General features: G+C 43.1%; 1 pseudogene; it reads left to right on the top strand.

The window, feature by feature from the left end:
• LOC111969306 (semaphorin-3F-like) overlaps positions 1 to 19,726 on the top strand; it is a 99,115-nt pseudogene extending 79,389 nt beyond the window's left edge.
• Positions 19,727 to 21,484: the final 1,758 nt, after the last annotated feature.

Genomic DNA, 21,484 nt, shown 5'->3' with positions numbered 1-21,484 from the left:
ATACAATTTCAAATCCCAGTTAGTGACTTATTACATATAAGTATGTGTAGACTGTCTGTGTGCAGTATGTACAGGCCTACAACCATTATGTGGGCATTACAATGATATACTGTATGTTGGTGAAAACAATTTGTTCGAGCAATATTTATTATGTATGACCTGGCAGTGTAGTTTCCCCATAAAAGTGGAATGTGCTTTAAGGAGATTTGTGTTGGTTAAGCGAGGGGAAGCCTCTAACTCACATCTACTGGGTTTGGCTCTCCCTCACTGCGCTTAGAATTTGTCTACATAAAGGAAGACAGTGTTTACCATCTCATCTCCTCAAACTAACCAATTGTCAACGATTCTCCAGCTGCTCTGCCAAACCTGGCTGCTTTTTTAAATCTAGTACAATGGTGGGGTGACTCCACCTTGTTTAATTTTTGGTGGGAGGCATGTGAGTTGTGTGTGACGAAGACCATGTTTGTGCCTCTCTCTCTCCCCCTCTATCTCTCCCTGCCGCTTCTCCCACTCTCTACCCTCTCCCTCCCTCCTCTCCCTCTCCCTCCACGTTCCCTCTCTCCTCCTCCACTTCTCCCTCGTCTCTCTCTTTCTCCGCTCCCTCCGCTCTCCCTCATTCTCTCCTTCCGCTTCCCCTCTCCCTCCGCTTCTCCCTCTCTCTCCCTTGCCTCTCTCTCTCCCTCCGCTTTCTCCCTCTCTCTCCCTCACTTCTCCCTCCCTCTCCACTTCTCCTCCTCTTCTCCCCTCTCTATTCCCCTCTGCTTCTCCCTCCTCTCTCCCCCCCTCTCTCTCCCTCTGCTACTCCCTCTCTCTCCCCCTCTTCTCTCCTCCGCTCCTCCCTCTCTCTTCCCCTCTCCTCTCTCTCCGCTTCTCCCTCCCTCTCTCTCCCCCCCCTATTCCGCTGCTTCTCCCTCTCTCTATCCCTGTCCCTCCGCTTCTCCCTCTCTCTCCCCCGCTTTCCCTCTCTCTTCCTCCCCCGCTGCTTCTCCCTCTCTCTATACCTGTCCCTCGCTTCCTCTCTCTTCCCCCCTCTCTCTCCGCTTCTCCCTCTCTCTCCCGCTGCTTCTCCCTCTCTCTCCCTCTTTCCCTCTCCCTCATCTTATCCGTCTCCCTCCCCCTCTCGCTCCCTTTCCCTCTCCCTCTTCTTCTCCATGCAGAATGATGACGGTGGACACTGCTGTCTGGTCAACAAGTGGAGCACTTTCCTGAAGGCTCGGCTCATCTGTTCAGTGCCGGGGGCCGACGGGATCGAGACACACTTCGACGAGCTCCGTGAGTTCTCCTCCCTTCCCTTGACATGGTGTCACCCGTTATCCACATTAACGTGAGGAGCGAGGAACCAGACAGCCTGTGGCATGTCTTGAGGTTTCCCATTGGTATTAATACTGTGTCAAATAGAGACCACAAATTATGATGGAACTGACTCCAGACCAGCTAGAGGAACTAGTTGGTGTTGCCTGTCCTTTTATATTCCTGCTTGCTCTATCCACCCAGCCTGATCTCAGACCAGTTTTATCTCTGCATACCACCACCTGTCCAGAGCCTGACTGCACTGCACACAGCCCAGTCCCTGTCCCATATGGCAGCCTCTTCCATTACACTCAATACTTCTGTGGCCCATACGGCATGCTGTAATGGGAATTGCACACACTCTGGTAGTGTACTTATTATTTTCCTTCAAGATGTCTCAAACAAAAGGCTTCTTTTTCCTGGCTGCGCATTAAGAGGTGCTCTCCCCTCCTGTAATTTACTGGATATGAGGGGCTTGCTGCCTCGTGGCAGACAGATCAGGTAGCCAGGCAGGAATGTCAGGTCCATTACCATGTCTTTCTTTCTCTCTGTCTCACTGCTTCCAAATAGAGCGTTGGAATGATGAGGGTTCTGATGGTTCTGTGACGGAGTCTACAGTTACTCAAGCCCTAACCTCAGCAATAAAAAGCTTGTGTGACTTTCTATTTGACCTCTACTTTTAGGTTATGGTTGAGTAATTCTGCTCGCGTGTGCATTAGTCTTGGACTTACCTGAACACTATGGCGCAATGGTAAGGCTTTTTTTTGGTAATGGTAACCATTTCACCCAAGTAAATGAAAGGATATCAAAACCGCAAGCACCGTACTCACTCTGCGGTTATAAATGACTTTGTGTATTTATTAGTCGGCTCATTGTTGACATAGACATGCCGTGCACACTGAGTTTAGGGGAGAGTGGAGAGCTGGCACTGGTTCACCTGCACGGTTCAGGATATTGCTTTAATAAAGGTGTATGTGTAAAGGCACAGGCTGCTGCAGCATCCCAATGAACAGGAGACACTTAACTCAGCTGTCATTACAGTACATCCACACATCCCATACGTCAGACAAACCTGATGCCAGTGGGCACAGCTCACACCTGGCAGGTACTGTACCCCCAGAAAGGGCATTTGTTAACTGGGTATAGGTGAGCTCCATGCCAAGGTTCCAGTTTACTGCTGGGTTATAATGGCTGGTCTAAATTTGTCCTCAGTTTGTGGTGTAGACAGGGGAGAATAAGGATGGTAGAATTACTCCAGTAATACAAGACAACAAGATCTATGTGCCTTCTAGATAATATGTACTCTGAGTATCTCTAAAACGTACATGCCACCAAAGTATTTGGGTTTAGCCTACCTTGATGTAAGAAGAACTTTGCAGCAAGCCGGGACTGGTTGCAAAAGTACCTGGATAAAGAGAACAGATTAACTTACATTTCCCCTCTCTCTATTAGTGTTGTAGTAAAGTAAAGAGGACATTGGGGTCATTATTGAAAACGTTGATGAGCCTTCCAGCCCAGCTTTAGACCTTGTTGTTTGGGAGCAGTATTATGTGTGACTGCTGTTAGCGAGGGACGCCAAAGACCCAGAGAGTTTTTACAGTTGGAAAGAGAAAAAGATTTGGCTCTACCTGAGAACTTGCATCCAAATTACACACAGTAAATTGAAACACACAATGTAGAGGCCTTATCCAGGCACATGTGGTTGTATGCTATGTCAAAATGAAGAAGCCAAAGCAAATAGGTTGTAGATATACAATAAAGAGATGCTATAAAGGTTTAGATTGTATGGTTTGATATAAATAAAGAGGTGCATTGCATGAGCTTGAGCTTGATCAACAATATGGCTCATGGACTTCAGAGAGAAGACTTTATTTACATTTTACATTTACATTTAAGTCATTTAGCTGACGCTCTTATCCAGAGCGACTTACAATTTGGAAAGTTCATACATATTCATCCTGGTCCCCCCGTGGGGAATGAACCCACAACCCTGGCGTTGCAAGCGCCATGCTCTACCAACTGAGCCACACGGGACCACATGAGAGATGAACAAGAGTGCTAAAGAAAAAGAAAGAATGAAAGAGAAAGAGAAGGGGGGATTGGGAGAGAGTGATATCAGGCAAAGCTCCAGCAGAAATACATTCTTTCTGAGGAAACAAAAAATGTGTAGACTGAGTTTTTATTGCCTTAGAAAAGAGGAAATGGCAGTTTTGGTTCCATTCATAGCTCTTATTAAAGACTGTCACGGCTGTTGAATGAAGTAGACCAAGGAGCAGTGTGGTGAGCGTACGTATTACTTTATTATTATTATGACGCCAACAATAAACAATCCAAAACAAACCAAAACAAACCATGAAGCTTAAGGCGATGTGCCACAAACAAAGTCAACTTCCCACAAAGACAGGAGGGAAAAAGGGCTACCTAAGTATGGTTCTCAATCAGAGACAACGATAGACAGCTGTCCCTGATTGAGAACCCTACCCGGCCAAAACATAGAAATACAAATAATAGAACGAAAGAACATAGAATACCCACCCCAAATCACACCCTGACCAAACCAAATAGAGACATAAAAAGGATCTCTAAGGRCAGGGCGTGACAAAGACATGCTCCAGAAATGTGGCTACTACTAAGTATTTTTTAAACCTCCTGATTTGGGCTTGATGTGTCAATGTGTAGTTCATACATAAATAACCTATGAGCAGAATTACTGTCTTACCTCAATTAGCCACGGAATCCCGAGTTTGAAAGCAACTATTTTTCTAGAACCTGTGCTGAGCCATTTTCCCTACACTTTCCCCCACGTTGGTTAGCCGCCTACCAATTCGAGTTCAGCCAATGAGCTTTAGCCTCTCGCCATATGAGTGACAGCTAGCAAGAGGCACATCATGCACCCACACCAGACCGAAAAGAGAGCAATGACGTGGTGCACATATCTGCAAGTACACTATGTAGACACCGCTTCAAATTAGTGTATTTTGCTATTGCAGCCACACCCGCTGCTAACAAGTATATAAAATCGAGCACACAGCCATGCAATCTCCATAGACAAACATTGGCTGAAGAGCTCAGTGACTTTCAACGTGGCACCATCATAGGATGTCACCTTTCCAACAAGTCAGTTTTTGTCAAATTTCTGCCCTGCTAGAGCTGCCCCGTTCCACTATAAGTGCTGTTATTGTGAAGTGGAAAGGTCTAGGCAACACAAGCTCACAGAACGTGTGCTGAAGCGCGTAGTGCGTAAAAATCATCTGTCTTCGGTTACAACTCTCACTACCGAGTTCCAAACTGCCTTTGGAAGCAACGTCAGCACAATAACTCTTTGTCGGGAGCGTCATGAAATGGGTGTCTATGGCCCAACAGCTGCACACAAGCCTAAGATCACCATGTGCAATGCCAAGCGTTGGCTAAAGTGGTGTAAAGCGTGCCGCCATTGGACTCTGGAGCAGTGGAAACGCGTTCTCTGGAGTGATGAATCACGAATCTGGGTTTGGCGCATGCCAGGAGAACGCTACCTGCCCTAATGCATAGATCCAACTGTAAAGTTTGGTGGAAGACAAATAATGGTCTGGGGCTGGTTTTCATTGTTCGGGTTAGGCCCCTTAGTTCCAGTGAATTGAAATCTTAATGCTACAGCATACAATGACATTCTAGACGAGTCTGTGCTTACAAGTTTGTGGCAACAGTTTGGGGAAGGCCCTTTCCTGTTTCAGCATGACAATGCCCTTGTGATCAAAGTAAGGTCCATACAGAAATGGTATGTCGAGATTGGCCTGCAACGGAGCCCTGACCTCAACCCCATCGAAAACACCTTTGGGATGAATTGGAACGCCATCTGCAAGCTAGGCCTAATCGCCCAATATCAGTGCCCGACGTCACTAATGCTCTTGTTGCTGAATGGAAGCAAGTCCCKGRAGCAATGTTCCAACATCTAGTGGAAAGCCTTCCCAGAAGATTGGAGGCTGTTATATCAGCAAAGGGGGGACCAACTCCATATTAATGCCCTGATTTTGCAATGAGATGTTCGATGAGAAGGTGCCCACATACTTTTGGTCATGTAGTGACGTTGTATGCAATTTTCAGGGACTACTTTCAAAAGTTTACAAATGTACCGGAGAATCCCTTTAACAAGCCTTRCTGTTGCCAACTCTTCTCTGCCTTGTCAGAATATTTCTATTTCCAATCAAGTAGCTTTTCCCCTTTATAATTATAATATTTTGGGGGGCAACCGACTGCTGTACATGTATTGAGCTAATGATAGCTCCTGTTGTCTGTCTGTTTTTGACTGCCGTGTAGTTTATCTGATTCATCCCTTTCTGTACTGGAACAGCTGTGTGCCTTGGTGGGGCTCATCTGTTGTATGACAACCTTGACAGCCCTTCTCTCTGTGTCTGTAGTAACCCATGACCGTTCCGCTGTTCTGCCTTGAGCAGCTGTGGGCTCTGGAGGAGGTGTGTGTGTGTGCTTGTGTGTGTGTGTCTGTGCATACGTATGTGTATGCATGTGTGTGTCTAGAGATAAAAGGTGGTTAAGGAGGAATAAGGACCATATGCTCTGTTTCAGTCCCTCTCCTTATCCTCTGCTATGGGAATGAAATCATAACCTCAGACTCTCCCCTGAGAGAGCCTTGAGTGACACCCAGAGCGTACACATACAACTGGACTCACCAGGCCTGCTCACCTCTACTGTCATTCAACTGGACTCACCAGGCCTGCTCACCTCTACTGTCATTCAACTGGACTCACCAGGCTGCTCACTCTACCTGCCATTCAACTGGGACTCATACCAGTGCCTGCTCACCTCTACTGCCATTCAACTGGACTCACCAGGCCTGCTCACCTCTACTGTCATTCAACTGGACTCACCAGGCCTGCTCACCTCTACTGTCATTATGTTGTGTACATACAGTTAGAACTATGTCAACCGGACAACTATTGTTTTTAGTATGTCCCATTGCAAATACTAGTGAATAAAAATGCGTCCAGTCTACGCAAAAGGAATACTTTGTGACTATAAGACTTGTAGAATGTATTATACGTCAGATCATTGTCCATTAAATGCCATATACTGCTTTCAATTCAAGTTGTAGAGTTCTCACAGGTTCTTGACAGCGTGGTATGTGTAAACATGCAGTGTCTTTATCCTCTGGCCAATGGACATTCCCCTACTACACACTGGCAGGCTGGCCACTTACTCTTGAATTCTGTTCTGTGAGGTAGATGGGCCTCCTGAGAGGAGAATGTGGGCCAGTCAGAGAGCAGGGCAGCGGGGAGAGACAAACTGCCCAAATCTTAGGTAGAGTTCTCGCTGGGACCCCCAGAGGCTTGTGAGGTATGATTCCGTCTTCCTCTTGGGCTTAGAATACGCTCATGGGTAGAATGGTAACTTTCTAAAGGTGTTGTCTCTGAAGCTCTTGGTCTTTTCTTTGTGTGTTTTATTATATTGAGTATAATACAGTACTGCATCCTTCACCTTGGCCTGCTAGTCCTTCCTGTGGAGATGTCTCTCAGTTTATTTCCTGTTGCTCTATAGAGATGTGCCATGGGCTTACACCTCCTGTTTCCGACAGCAGGATACTGGAATTCAGTAGTACAACCCTGGAGGAGGAGGCTAGCCACATCTTCTCCTTTCATCTTGGCTTTGACCCCATCCTCACTGCTGTGTTCCACAGTGTGCTGTGGAATGTGACGTTTCTTTAGTCTGTCCTCTTTGCACTGACTTGATTGTCTCTGTGTATCTGTCTTTTAGGAGATGTTTACATACAGCCGACGCAGGATACCAAGAATCCTGTTATCTACGGAGTCTTCTCTGTCTCAGGGTGAGTGGCCAAACTTATGTTCAGACACTTCTTTTTGAAAATATTAAGAATAATTATTGAAATATACTTTCATTGTCATATTATGTCCCTTTTTGGTTTATTTCAGTTCTTAACCCACTGAGCTGTCTATCTCACCCCTATCTCACAGTTCAGTGTTCAAGGGCTCAGCAGTTTGTGTCTATTCCATGGCTGACATCCGCCAGGTCTTCAATGGACCCTTTGCCCACAAGGAGGGGCCCAACTACCAGTGGGTGGCCTACACTGGGAAGATCCCCTACCCTKGGCCTGGGACGGTGAGCCTCACCCTCCCATGACCCTGAGTGTTAATACCAAACCAAGCTGGCATAAAAGACACTTAGACATCAAATAGAAACCATTTGTCTTTCAAGCAGGACACAAACATCAGCCTTCATACCCACCCACAGTCCTCCTGCTATAAGAGTCCTAAAATCTCTCATTTTGATTCTGTAATCTCCCTAGTAGTAATTTAAGTGGCTGTTGATGTTTCTGTGGTGAGAGGCAAATGTTTTAATGCTAGTTTCATTTTCAACAACAGTGCCCCGGTGGTACGTTCACCCCCAACATGAAGTCCACCAAAGACTACCCAGACGAGGTGATCAACTTCATGCGGAACCACCCCAATATGTACAACGCCGTGTACCCAATACATAAGCGCCCCCTGGTGGTCCGGACCAACGTGGAGTACGAGTTCACCACCATCACTGTAGACCAGGTGGCCGCGGCAGACGGGAACTATGAAGTGCTGTTCCTGGGAACTGGTGAGTCCTCACTAGTCTAAATTCATGTGAAATATAGCAGGCCTACATCACTCTTTGTACAATGTCCAAGGATGCCAAACAGATTTCCTTCTGAAAGTAAAACAAAGGAGAAACGTGTAAATAATCCCAAGGCAGTCCCGCCGGATGGACCTGCTGTCCCTCTCCCTATCATTTAACCCCGGGGGGGGGGGGGGTTACAGTAAGGAAATACATTCAACTTAATCTCAACACCGTATGGTGCAGCGGTAAGAGATTTTCTGTTTGTCTCCTTTCTTTGAACTTTTTAAAAGCTGAAGTGACATCACTCCCCTATGCAGTGCAGCCCATACATGCAGCACATGATCCCTTTTGTGTGTTGTGTCTTGTTCTGCTCTGCGTCTCTGGGAGACTAATGGCTTTTTATACGAGCACACTCGTGCTCCACTATGCCCAGTCACTGTAATGTGTAGGACAAAAGTGAACACAGAGAGATCTGTCTGAAAGTGGTGAAAGAGTACTGTAGTGTAGTGCTAAGGCCTGATGGAATGAGGAGTGAGGATTAACCTTACATTAACAGAGGAATGTAGCGAGGGCAGTTGATTAACTGGCAGCAAGGCAGGATGTCGTCGGTTACAACTAATCTCCTTCCCAGACACTTCCGCAAAATGTGCAAAGTCTGATGGAATCAATGTGTCAAACTTGGGCCTTTCTTAGCCAATACAGAAAGATGGCGAAACTCCCAGCGCATAGGCATGACTTAATCGCTTAATCTACCAACCAATCACGCTAGCGCACACAAGCACTGAGTCACGCCTCGTAGTCGTGTGGTTCGCTAAAATTAAATGATGACAAAAACCAGTAAGGTCACTCCCATATAATTCTATGATCACTCCACTAAGACCAAAACTGAATCATACCAGGCGTTTATGTGCAATAGTCTTGGGGACAAGGTTAGGTTACAACAGGTATGTAGTAGTTTCAAGTCTCAGGTGTTTCCGCTGGGCCACAGACAGGGGAACGGTTCAGAAGGTATTGTGTGCCTAGAGACGCCTGCAGACTGAAGAACTGGTCCTGGAGGAGGTAGAGGTGTTCAAGGTGAGCACTGTCTTCTTATTTTTTCATCCTCTCTCTCTCATTTTCTCTCTCTGTCTCTCTCTTTCTGTATCTATTCTTTCTCTGTTTCTCTTTGGATTTCTCTGTCTCTCTCTATGTCTCTCTGTCTTCTCTTGTCTCTTTCTGTCTCTCTGCATTTCTTTATGTCTCCTGTCTTTCTCTCTGTCTCTCCCTGTCGCGCTGTCTCTCTTTATGTCTCTGTGTGTCTCTCTCTGTCTCTATGTCTTTCTCTTCTTTCTCGGTTTCTCTCCTTTGTCCTCCATGTCGCTCTCTGTATCTTCTTCTTGTCTACTTCTCTGTCTCTCCTGTCGCTGTCGTTCTCTTTCTCTCGCTCTCCCTCTATGACCTCTCTATGTCTCTGCTCGTCTTTCTTTTCTCTCCCTCTCTCTCTCTCTCTCTCTCTCTCTCTCTCTGCTTATACCCATGTATATTTTCAATAACTTTATAAGACTGATCAATGCATTGTCTTCCCATTCCAGGTTCCTACTCCGATTATAACAATGAAGATCTCGTCCAAAAGGGTAAGCATGTCTGTATAAAACCTTACCTAATAGACCTATATATCTTTCCTGGGATAAAGAGCCAAGGAGCTGAATTAAATGAAGGGAAATGATTTAGGAATGCCATGAACTACATGTAAACAGCTGTGGAACTAATGTGTCCCTTCATAATTCATAGAAGGCCTGCATGAAAAGAGAAATATGGAAAATGCATTCAACTTTAGTTTTGTCTTTCACTGTGATTAAAACTGTTGGCCATGGATACATGACATGACATCATTCTTAGAAAGGCTTGCAATTTTACAACAGCTGATCGTAAAAACTGAAGATTGTCTTAGAACAATGGAAATCTTTGTTATACAGAAAGGGTGAGCTCTCCCAATGTGCTAACAACTCTTCCAATAAGCAAATTATATTATCACATTACATTGTTATGGCTTTGATGGATTCTTATCCCGTGTAAACCTCTGCACTGAAAAAATGGAGAGCCTTCATAGAAGCCACTCTGCATCCTCTGATCACTAATACTCTGTGTCAGTGATATTAGCTGGATATTCCCATACTTTATCCAGCTGTGATCTAACATCCTCCATGGCTTCCTCCTCTCACAGCAACAGCTCTACGTGTCTTCTGAGCTTGGTGTTACCCACCTGGCCCTCCACCGCTGTGACGTGTACGGGGAGGCATGTGCTGACTGCTGCCTGGCCCGGGACCCCTACTGCGCCTGGGACGGAAAGTCCTGCTCCCGCTACTCCGCCTCGCAAAAGAGGTGAGCATCAGCATGAGCTGCTCAGAATGGCTCTATGGATTGTTGACTGGCTCTATGGATTGTTGACTGGCTCTATACATTGTTGACTGGCTCTATACATTGTTGACTGGCTCTATACATTGTTGACTGGCTCTATACATTGTTGACTGGCTCCGACGCTGCCTCTAATATATTTGTGCTGGCTCTATAGTTGTGATGGCTCATATACCATGTTGACTGGCTCTATGATTTGTTGACTCGCTCTATAGGCTTGTTGATGGCTCTATGTTGAATGCCTATAGTGTTGACTGCTGTATATAAATTGCTGGCTTTGTTTTGACTGGCTCTATAGGTTTTGATCTGCTCTAAGTTTGACATGCTACATGACTGGCTCTAAAGATTGTTAACTGTCATATATATTGTTGACTGGGTAATAGACTGGCAATTGGCTGCTTATGACATTTGACTGTCATGAGTGACTGATTGGACTGCTACAAATTTGACTGGCGTATACATTGTTACTGGCCTATACATTATTGACTGTCTCATATACATTGTTGACTTGCTCTAGTACATTGTTGACTGGCTCTATACATTGCTTTATCTTATTGACTGGTGTAGGTTTGCGCATAGATTATGATGGCGTATAGTTTGTTGACTGGCTTCTATACATTATGACTGCTGTATAGGTGTATGACTGGTCTATACATTATGACTGGCTCTAAGGTTTGACTGGTTCTATAGGTTGTGACCTGTGGCTCTACTACATTACTGACTGGCTGTATAAGATTGTTGACTGGCTCTTTACATTGTTGACTGCTTATAGATTGTTGAAGGTGTCTATATGTTTTTGACTGGCTCTATAGTTTACATGGTTGTTGACTGGCTCTATAAGTTGTTGACTGGCTCTATATTATTGTTGACTGGCTCATACATTATTGATGGCTCTATAGATTGTTGACTGGCTCATAGTTGTTGACTGTCTCCATAGATTGTTGACTGGCTCTATACATTGTTGAATAGCTCTATACATTACTGACTGCTGTATAGATTGTTGACTGGCTCTTTACATTGTTGACTGGCTGTAAGATTGTTGAAGGGCTTATATTTTTTGACTGTTCTCTATAGATTTGAATGGCTCTAAACATATGTTGACTGGCTCTATATTTTGTGGCTGGCTCTATGGATTGTGACTGGTTTAAAATTGTTGACTGGCTCTATAAGATTGTTGACTTCTCATAGATTGTTGACTGGCTCTATACTTGTTGACTGGCTCATACATTGTTGACTGGCCTTTACATTGTTGACGGGCTCTATTCATGTTGACTGCTTACATTGTTGACGGCCTATACCTGTTGACTGGCTCTATTTGTTGACTGGCTCTATTCATTGTTGACTGGCTCTATACATTATTGACTGGCTCTATAGATTGTTGACCGGCTCATGGTTGTTGACTGTCTCCATAGATTGTTGACTGGCTCTATTACATTGTTATATGCTCTATACATTACTGAACTGGCTTGTATAGAATTGTTGACTGGCTCTTATACATTGTGACTCTGTACATAGATTGTTGATGGCTCTAAACATTGTTGACTGGCTCTATATTTGTGGACTGATCTGATGTTGGACTGGCTCTATAATTGTTACTGGTTTTAAATTGTGACATGTCTCTATAAGATTGTTGACTTCTCCAATAGATTGTTGACTGGCTCTATACATTGTGACTGGCTTCTATACCATTGTTGACATGTGCTCTATCATTGTTGACGGCTCTATAACATATGTTGATGCCTCTAGATTTGTTGACTGGTTATAAATTGTTGACTGGCTCATATTAGAATGTTTGATGGCTCTATACATTGTTGACGGCTCTATACAACTTGTTGACCTGCCCATAGTTGTTGACCTCTCATAGATGTTGCTGAGCTCTCACATGGTGACTGATCTCTACATTGTTGACTGGCTTTTACATTGTTGACGGCCTAGCTGCTATTCATTGTTGACTGGCTCATAGATTGTTGACCTTCTCCATAGATTGTTGACTGGCTCTATAAATTGTTGACTGGCTCTATAACATTGTTGACTGGCTCTTTACATTGTTGAGGGCTCTATCATGTTGACTGGCTCGTACATTGTTGACTGGCTCTATTCATTGTTGACTGGCTCTATTCATTGTTGACTGGCTCTATACATTGTTGACTGGCTCTATAGATGTTTGACCTTCCCATAGATTGTTGACTGCTCTATAATTGTTGACTGGCTCTATACATGTGACTGGCTCTTAACTTGTTGATCGGGCTCATACTTGTTGACTGGCTCTATACTTGTTAGACTGGCTCTATGAATTGTTGACTTCCCATAGATTGTTGACTGGCCTCTAGATTGTTGACTGGCTCTATACTTGTTGAACTGGCTCTTTAACATTGTTGACGGGCTCTATTACATTGTTGACTGGCTCGTTACATTGTTGACGGCTCTATACTTGTTGACTGGCTCTATATTGTTGACTGGCTCTATTCATTGTTGACTGGCTCATACATTGTTGACTGGCTTTTATCATTGTTGACGGGGCTCTATAGGTTGTTGGACTGCTCTATAGGGCTCTATACATTGTTGACTGGCTCTATACATTGTTGACTTGCTGTATATCTTGTTGACTTGCTCTATAGATTGTTGACTGGCTCTATAGATTGTTGACTGGCTCTATAAATTGTTGACTGGCTCTATAGGTTGTTGACTGGCTCTATAAATTGTTGACTGGCTCTATAAATTGTTGACTGGCTCTATAGGTTGTTGACTGGCTCTATAGGTTGTTGACTGGCTCTATAGGTTGTTGAATGTCTCTATGCAGTAGGTCGTTGTGTGGCTCTATAGGTTGTGAATGGCCCTATAGATTGTTGACAGACTCTATATGTTGTTGAAGGGCTCTATATGTTGTTGAATGACTCTATTGGTTGTTGAATGGCTCTATAGGTTTTTGAATGGATATTTGCTAAGTTTTATGGCTGTATTGATTGTTGACTGGCTGTGTACATTGTTTACTGGCTGTGTAGATTGTTGAATGGCTCCATGGATTGTTGACTGGCTGTATAGATTGTTGAGGGACTCTTTACAGTAGGTCGTTGACTGACTCTATAGATTGTTGAATGGCTCTATAGATTGTTGACTGACTCTATATGTTATTGAATGGCTCTATAGGTTGTTGAATGAATATATGCAAAGTTTTATGGCTGTATGGATTGTTGACTGGCTCTGTGGAATGTTGAATGGCTTTGCATTTGCTTGGTAATTTATTCTCTTCTCTTATTCGGGAATACTGGTCTGACCCCTTTAGACGCAGCCGGAGGCAGGACGTCAAGTATGGGAACCCCATCCGGCAGTGCAGGGGCTTCAACTCCAATGGTAAGACCAGTATTTGCCAGTTCTAGTGGGTGGATGCGTTAGAGATTTTCAGTGGCGGTGAATTCATCTCATTCATTTTGAGAGGACTGACTTAATTTATGCCATCACGTGCCAGCATTTGTATAAAATTCTCCCCAATTTTGTGATCCAATTGCGACCCAATTACGATCTTGTCTCATCGCTGCAACTCCCCAACGGGCTCAGTAGAGGTGAATGTCGAGTCATGCATCCTCCGAAACATGACCCGCCAAACCTCGCTTCTTAACACCTGCCTACTTAACCCGGAAGCCAGCTGCACAAATGTGTCGGAGGAAACACCTGTCAACTGACGACCTAAGTCWGCCTGCAGGTCCCCGGCCAGCCACAAGGTGTCGCTAGAGCGCTATGAGCAAAGTAAACCCCCCCCGGCCAAACCCTCCCCTATCCTGGATGATGCTGGGCCAATTGTGCACCGCCCTATGGGACTCCCGGTCACGGCCGTTTGTGACACAGCCTGGGATCGAACCTCGGTCTGTAGAATGCCTCAAGCACTGTGATGCGGTGCCTTAGACCGCTGCGAATCTCAGGAGGTCCCACATGCCAGCATTTTCTTCAAATAGATATAAATAAAACATTGCTCATTTGGATTTTTGCTCTTTGTGGGACCTAATACTGAATCTATGGTTGCCATGGTGTCTTTCTATCTCAGCTAATAAGAACACCCTGGAGATGGTGCAGTATGGGGTGGAGGGCAGCAGCACCTTCCTGGAGTGCCAGGCCCGTTCTCCTCACGCCGCCATCAAGTGGCACCTGCAAAGGGACAACAGTGACCGCCGTAAAGAGGTAAGCAGCCATCTATGACGCACACAATATCACTCAAACTAGTATTCTTCCCAAAACACTGTTGAGATCTACAGGTATACTCTCTGCCCAATTGAACTTTATACTCAGACATATTAAGGGATACCATGAACTAAGGTAACATGAACCATACATCACCTCTCTGACAGGGAGTTTATAGGTTTAGGAGTAAATCTCTCTAGAAGGACGTGATGTTCCTCTCTGTCGACAGCACTTCTCATTCTGTTACATAATGATGGTGAAGAGTCTTTGTCAGGCTGCTGTATGTTTCATCTGATATCTGAAATCTATTGATGTATTACTGTTGTCAGTCTATTGATGTATTACTGTTGTCAGTGTATTGATGTATTACTGTTGTCAGTCTATTGATGTATTACTGTGTCCGTCTATTGACGTATTACTGTTGTCAGTCTATTGATGTATTACTGTTGTCAGTCTATTGTGTATTACTGTTGTCCGTCTATTGATGTATTACTGTTGTCAGTCTATTGATGTATTACTGTTGTCAGTCTATTGATGTATTACTGTTGTCCGTCTATTGAGTATTACTGTTGTCAGTCTATGACGTATTACTGTTGTCAGTCTATTGATGTATTACTGTGTCCGTCTATTATGTGATTACTGTTGTCAGTCTATTGATGTATTACTGTTGTCAGTCTATTGATGTATTACTGTTGTCAGTCTATGATGATGTATTACTGTTGTCAGTCTATTGATGTATTACTGTTGTCAGTCTATTGATGTATTACTGTTGTCAGTCTATTGATGTATTACTGTGTCCGGTCTATTGATGTAATTACTGTTGTCGTCTATTGATGTAATTACTGTTGTCAGTCTATTGATGTATTACTGTTGTCAGTCTATTGATGTATTACTGTTGTCAGTCTATTGACGTATTACTGTTGTCAGTCTATTGCTGTATTACTGTTGTCCGTCTATTTATGTATTACTGTTGTCAGTCTATTGATGTATTACTGTGATAAAGAGACAACATCCATCCAGACATGACAACCAGGTGGTTGGTTTTCAACCTGACGTGGTAAAGCCCAAACTTTCCCATTACCCAAAGGATGGGCCCATACATAAAACAACATAAGACCAGCTCATGGTTTCTCACCCTGATGCTTTTGTTAAAGTTTTATGGTGTAACTTCTGTTTTATTGGCTTTTCTGTTGGATTCTGCCTATCCCCATTGGCATGGCTCAGTTGGCAGGGCTGTTGCTCAGCACATCTGATTCTGGGTAGAAAAGCTGTCAGCTGCTAATAACACTCTTGAATATGTATCAGGGTAAACATCAAGAGACAATGGAAAACATCACTAGAGCACTTATTGAACTGCAGGTCAATGTGGATTGTGTTAGTCGAAGAATGTTTAGGTAGTCATAACACTGATATAGTGGTATAGTTGGTGGTTGGTGATGATGCTGTGCTGCCAACAAGAGCAGGAAATTAGATGTCAGCTTGGCCTCTCCTCTGATGTTTCTACCCTGGCTTTACATCATACCTTATTTCTTCATAACTCTCATAAGTCATAACTCTCTCTCTCTGTCTCTATCGCTCTCTGTCTCTATCGCTCTCTCTCTTTCACTCAATTTCAATTCAATTTAAGGGCTTTATTGGCATGGGAAACATGTTTACATTGCTAAAGCAAGTGAAATAGATAATAAACAAAAGTGAAATAAACAATAAAAAATTCAAAATACACATTACACTTACAAAAGTTTGAAAAGAATAAAGACATTTCAAATGTCATATTATGTATATATACAGTGTTGTAATGATGTGCAAATAGTTAAAGTACAAAAAAAAATACATAAATATAAAATATATTTACAATGGTGTTTGTTCTTCACTGGTTGCCCTTTTCTTGTGGCAACAGGTCGCAAATCTTGCTGCTGTGATTGCACACTGAGGTATTTCACCCAATAAATTTGGGAGTTTATCAAAATTGGATTTGTTTTCAAATTCTTTGGGAGTCTGAGTAATCTAAGGGAAATATGTGTCTCTAATATGGTCATACATTGGGCAGGAGGTTAGAAAGTGCAGCTTGGTTTCCACCTCATTTTGTGAGTAGTGTGCACATAGACTGTCTTCTCTTGAGAGCCAGGTCTGCCTTCGGCAGCCTTTCTCAATATCAAGGCTCTGCTTACTGTCTGTGCATAGTCAAAGATTTCCTTAATTTTGGGTCAGTCACGATGGTCAGGMATTCTGCCACTGTGTACTCTCTGTTTAGGGCCAAATAGAATTCTAGTTTGCTCAGTTTTTTTGTAAATACTTTCCAATGTGTCAAGTAATTATATTTTAGTTTTCTCATGATTTGGTTTGGTCTAATTGTGTTGCTGTCCTGGGGCTCTGTGGGGTCTGTTTGTGTTTGTGAATAGAGCCCCAGGACCAGCTTGCTTAGGGGGCTCTTCTCCAGGTTAATTTCTCTGTAGGTGATGGCTTTGTTATGGAAGGTTTGGGAATCGCTTCCTTTAAGGTGGTTATAGAATTTAACATCTCTTTCTGGATTTGGATTATTAGCGGGTATCAGCCTATTTCCGCTTTGCATGCATTATTTGGTGTTTTACGTTGTATACAGAATATTTTTGAAGAATTCTGCATGCAGTCTCAATTTGGTGTTTGTCTCCTTTTCTGAATTCTTGGTTGGTAAGCAGACCCCAGACCTCACAACCATAAAGGGCAATGGGTTCCATAATCGATTCAAGTTTTTTTTGCCAGATCCTAATTGGTATGTGGAATTTTATGTTTCTTTTGATGGAATAGAAGGCCCTTCTTGCCTTGTCTCTCAGATCGTTCACAGCTTTGTGGAAGTTACCTGTGGCGCTGATGTTTAGGCCGAGGTATGTATAGTTTTTTTGTGTGCTCTAGGGAAACGGTGTCTAGATGGAATTTGTATTTGTGGTCCTGGCAAGTGTAACTTTTTTTGGAACACTATTATTTTTGTCTTTCTGAGATTTACTGTCACGGCCCAGGTCTGACAGAATCTGTGCAGAAGATGCTGCTGTAGGCCCTCCTTGGTTGGGGAGAGAAGCAAACAGTAGACATTTGACTTCAGATTCTCTCTCTCTCATTCTCTCAGATGCGCTCTGATGGGCGGGTACTGAAGACAGAGCAGGGTCTGCTGCTGCGTTCTCTCCAGCCCTCAGACTCCGGGGTGTACCAGTGCACGGCCACAGAGAAGAACTTCAAACACACGCTGGTCAAGCTGCAGCTAGTGGTCCTGTCCAGCCGAGCCGTCAACAACCTCCTGGTGGAGGGTGGGGGCCTGGGGCCGTCTCCGCCCAGCGCGGGTCAGTACAAGGACCTGCTGACCATCCTGAGCCAGCCAGAGATGGGCCTGATCAACCAGTACTGTGAGGACTACTGGCAGCTGGGAGACCCAATGATGGGAGCCATCAAGGGCAAAGACACGAAAGAACTCAAGGAGCAGAAGAAACCACGCAACCGCCGACATCACAGCGAGGGAGAGGAGGAGGTGGAGACATGAGGGGTCCCTTAACTCTTCCAAACCCCAACGGCACTCTACGGAAACTGGGAAAGACTCAACTTAAGAGAGTGACTAGGTGAAAGAAAATCAAAAAACACACAGTGGTAAAAAACAAGAGGCATACAAACACCCTACATCCCTTTGAACAATACAGTATATGATACACAGTATTTATTGTAGGTTGTATATAGAATCATTCTGTGGATTTCTTTGTACTTATAGAAAAATGCTCTTTGTGTATAGGTACCTTTTGGGCAAATGTTATTGTTATTATTGTTATTAATTGTATTATTGTTGTTACTGTCATTACAACATTCTTCATCTTTCCATATTTAGACATTGACAGCTCTGTTTGGAATGTGTAAACTGGCATGTAAAGGCTGTTCATTGTGAACTGAAAGGTGTCATTGTAAACAGAGAAATTAACTGAGGGTTGGGGTAGATGGAGATATATCTATCTTGCTTGTTGTTTGCTTTGACAGAAATTCAATTCTCATATTAAGGGCTCGCCAGGAATTGTTTGAACATAGAGTAACATCACCATCACTGCATAAGGACAAAGACTCCTCACTTTAAGTTTCAAGTTTTATTTGTCGTATGTACGGGATACACATGGTATACACCATCCAACAAAATGCTTACTTGCAGGTTCCTTCTCGACAGTGCAACAACATAAAGAAAATATTAAAGATAAGAATACGAACATAAAGTAAATGTCTCAGTAGAAAAGAATAAACATTTTAGCATTAGTATAATACAGGAAGGCACAATTTATTGTCCAATGTTTACACGTGTTTTAGTGAAGGGGGGATTCGGGGGCAAGTTCAATGGCAGAGAATGCACAAATTCCTCCACTCATTGGATAGCTATCCCTGTGAACCTGGTGTCTAAATGAGTATGTTGAATACCCTTGCTATTTTATTGGCTCCCCAAATAGGTTGATGGTTTTTATTTCTGGCTTCATTGGTTATTCCACTGTACAGTATATGCCTTTGTCTCAGGCAAACCAGTTGTTCTAAATGCTGTGTTGCTATGTATCCTACAGTATGCATGAAAACAGTTCTACATGGCCAGGATCAGGGAAGGTATCAATATATCAAATGTTTCCAAGGCAATTCATATTTATGTGAGGGGGAAGGTTGACACTAAGATTGTTATTGAATGGCCAGGACAATCGAATAGATATTTTAACAAAAGGATGAAAAAAGGATTCAAATCTTACCTTTGAGCCGCTCAATTGTGGTAAACTACGTTGTGAAAATGGTCAAGTAAAAGTCATCAAAAGAAACAAACACCATAGATACTTATCAAATAAACATTCTAAGGCTTTCTTTGGTTTATCTAAACATCCAATGGGATTGAGTGTGAGGGAGTAAAGAAAGGGTCAAGGTTTTGGAACAAAGGGCATTATTCTCTTATCTTTAAAAGATTGACTTGAATCTTATGGAAGGTATTAGATATTCAAAACATTGGCCAGGGCCAAACCTAGCACACTTTTTATTTTGGTTGACAAAAACAAAAGTACAATTCAGCTTGAGATGGTGCGATGCCCAGATCCCTTTTACTTAAGCAGCCATTTTGTTTCTGACTAGGAGCCATCTATTTTCATTTATTGGTGAGTTTGGCTTTACATGTACAAAAATAAACACGTCCTTACAGAACAGAGCATTGAACAATGTTGTGACACTTACTAACCAAAATATTTGGGAAGCTGGCTTTTCATTGTGTGCATGAGTATGTATTTGTACTGTAATTATAAAACAATGTTGTAGTTTTTCTGTTCTTCCAGTGTACAGTATAGTCAATGTCAGCCAAGGTCTGAGGGACAGCCTCAGTGCCACAGAGAAAAACAAAATGGATGAGAACTACTATGTGTAATGTACCTACAGATATTGACATGCTTGCCCTTCCACTCTTCACTATAGAATACTATTCATTCCCAGAATAAAACCAGACAGCCACTGTTACTCTCCTCCAGTTGAAAACAGGGTGTTACAGCAACAACAACAAAAAGTATTTTTAAGATGTGTCTTTAGTTTTGGAGTGTTTTTGTTTTGTTTTGCTCGGTTAAGACTTTCTGAAAAAAGATGAAATGCACAGACAGAGTTGACGTTATTGTAATGACTTGTGTAAATTACTTTCTCTTCCCTTTCCATTGTTGTTGCTGACTAATAAATTAAAGCTCTATATTTATAAAAATGGAATGGTCTACTTTTATTCTGATGTGTCCATATTATATTTTAAATATCACTCAGACCTTTTGGGATTAAATGTTCCAAGCTTCCTCAGAGAGTATGATGAGCTACTAGCCATTTGGGGCAGACAAGGGCATCACTGGCAGCTTGACTGACAGTGATGCTCTATTATTAGATAAGACAGAACCCTCGGAGGAAATAKATTTACATTGTAGTAATTTAGCAGAGGGTCTTATCCAGAGCACCTTACAGTAGTGAGTGTTTACATTTTTGTACTGGTCCCCCATGTCAATTGAACCCACAACCCTGGTGTTAGCAAGTGCCATGCTTTATCAACTGAGCCACATGGGACCCTATAGATGAGAGGGGAGATGAGGAGATTAACAGTGTAAGATGAATACTGAGGCTGTWCCCACCATCAGCTCGCTGTGTGCCTCTCTCGGATCAGCCCGACAGTAGTCTGAGTCCCCTGCTGTGGCTACCTGAATATGCACACTTACTGCTCTATTCTATCAAACCCGTATTGCAGTATTTACACAGTAGCCTGATTTCCAATGGTCAAATTAACTCAGAGTGGTCTTGGGTACTGTATAAAAACATGCAACTACTACCAGGGTGTCCCCCATCACAGGTATGCTTTCCCTTTTCAGAATTAGAAGTGTGTGTGCACCGGATGAATATTGTAAATAAAGACACGGTGTAAACATTGCTATGGCGGGTTTGAATGAACTTCAGGCTCTATTCAATCTGTAGAGCTGGGGCCTCATTTATAAAACGGATTTACAATTTTTGATCTTAAGTATGACTTAAATTGTTTATAAAACCTTACTTGACTTAGACATGATCTTATCTCTACGCAAAGTCTAGACTTAACGTAAGCGATTTTCCTGCTGGTTATGTAGGGGTGTTGCAGTTTGGGAAGCATATGCGTCCAAGCCTGTTGTGAACTTTGCATTAGCTTAATGAACAATTTGTTAGAAATTATCAATTAAAGGTGTGAGGAATTAAAAAAAGGGTGCATGTTCTGTAATAAGAGTGTCAATTTTTTWGTAACCAAGTAACCATGGCTGTTCTTGCGTTATTGGAAGATATTGAAAACCGTGCTTTTAGAAGGGAGAGAGTTTTCAGAGACGTGAATGACTTTTTTTGCATGATGATCGCTATCGTCTCCCAGGAAATGTTCTGTTAGATTTGTGCGCGGATTTAGCCCCTAATCTGGAAAGGAAGACACGCTGCAATCATGCCATACCCGTATCTGTCCAAGTAGCCTACTGTACACTCTGTGATTCCTCGCTACTGGGACATTCCAGATGGAAATTAGTGACAG

This window comes from Salvelinus sp. IW2-2015, linkage group LG1 (assembly GCF_002910315.2).
Source record: "Salvelinus sp. IW2-2015 linkage group LG1, ASM291031v2, whole genome shotgun sequence".
NCBI lineage: Eukaryota > Metazoa > Chordata > Actinopteri > Salmoniformes > Salmonidae > Salvelinus > Salvelinus sp. IW2-2015.
Note: the sequence above shows the minus strand (reverse complement) of the source record. Positions and strands in the feature narration are given on the sequence as shown.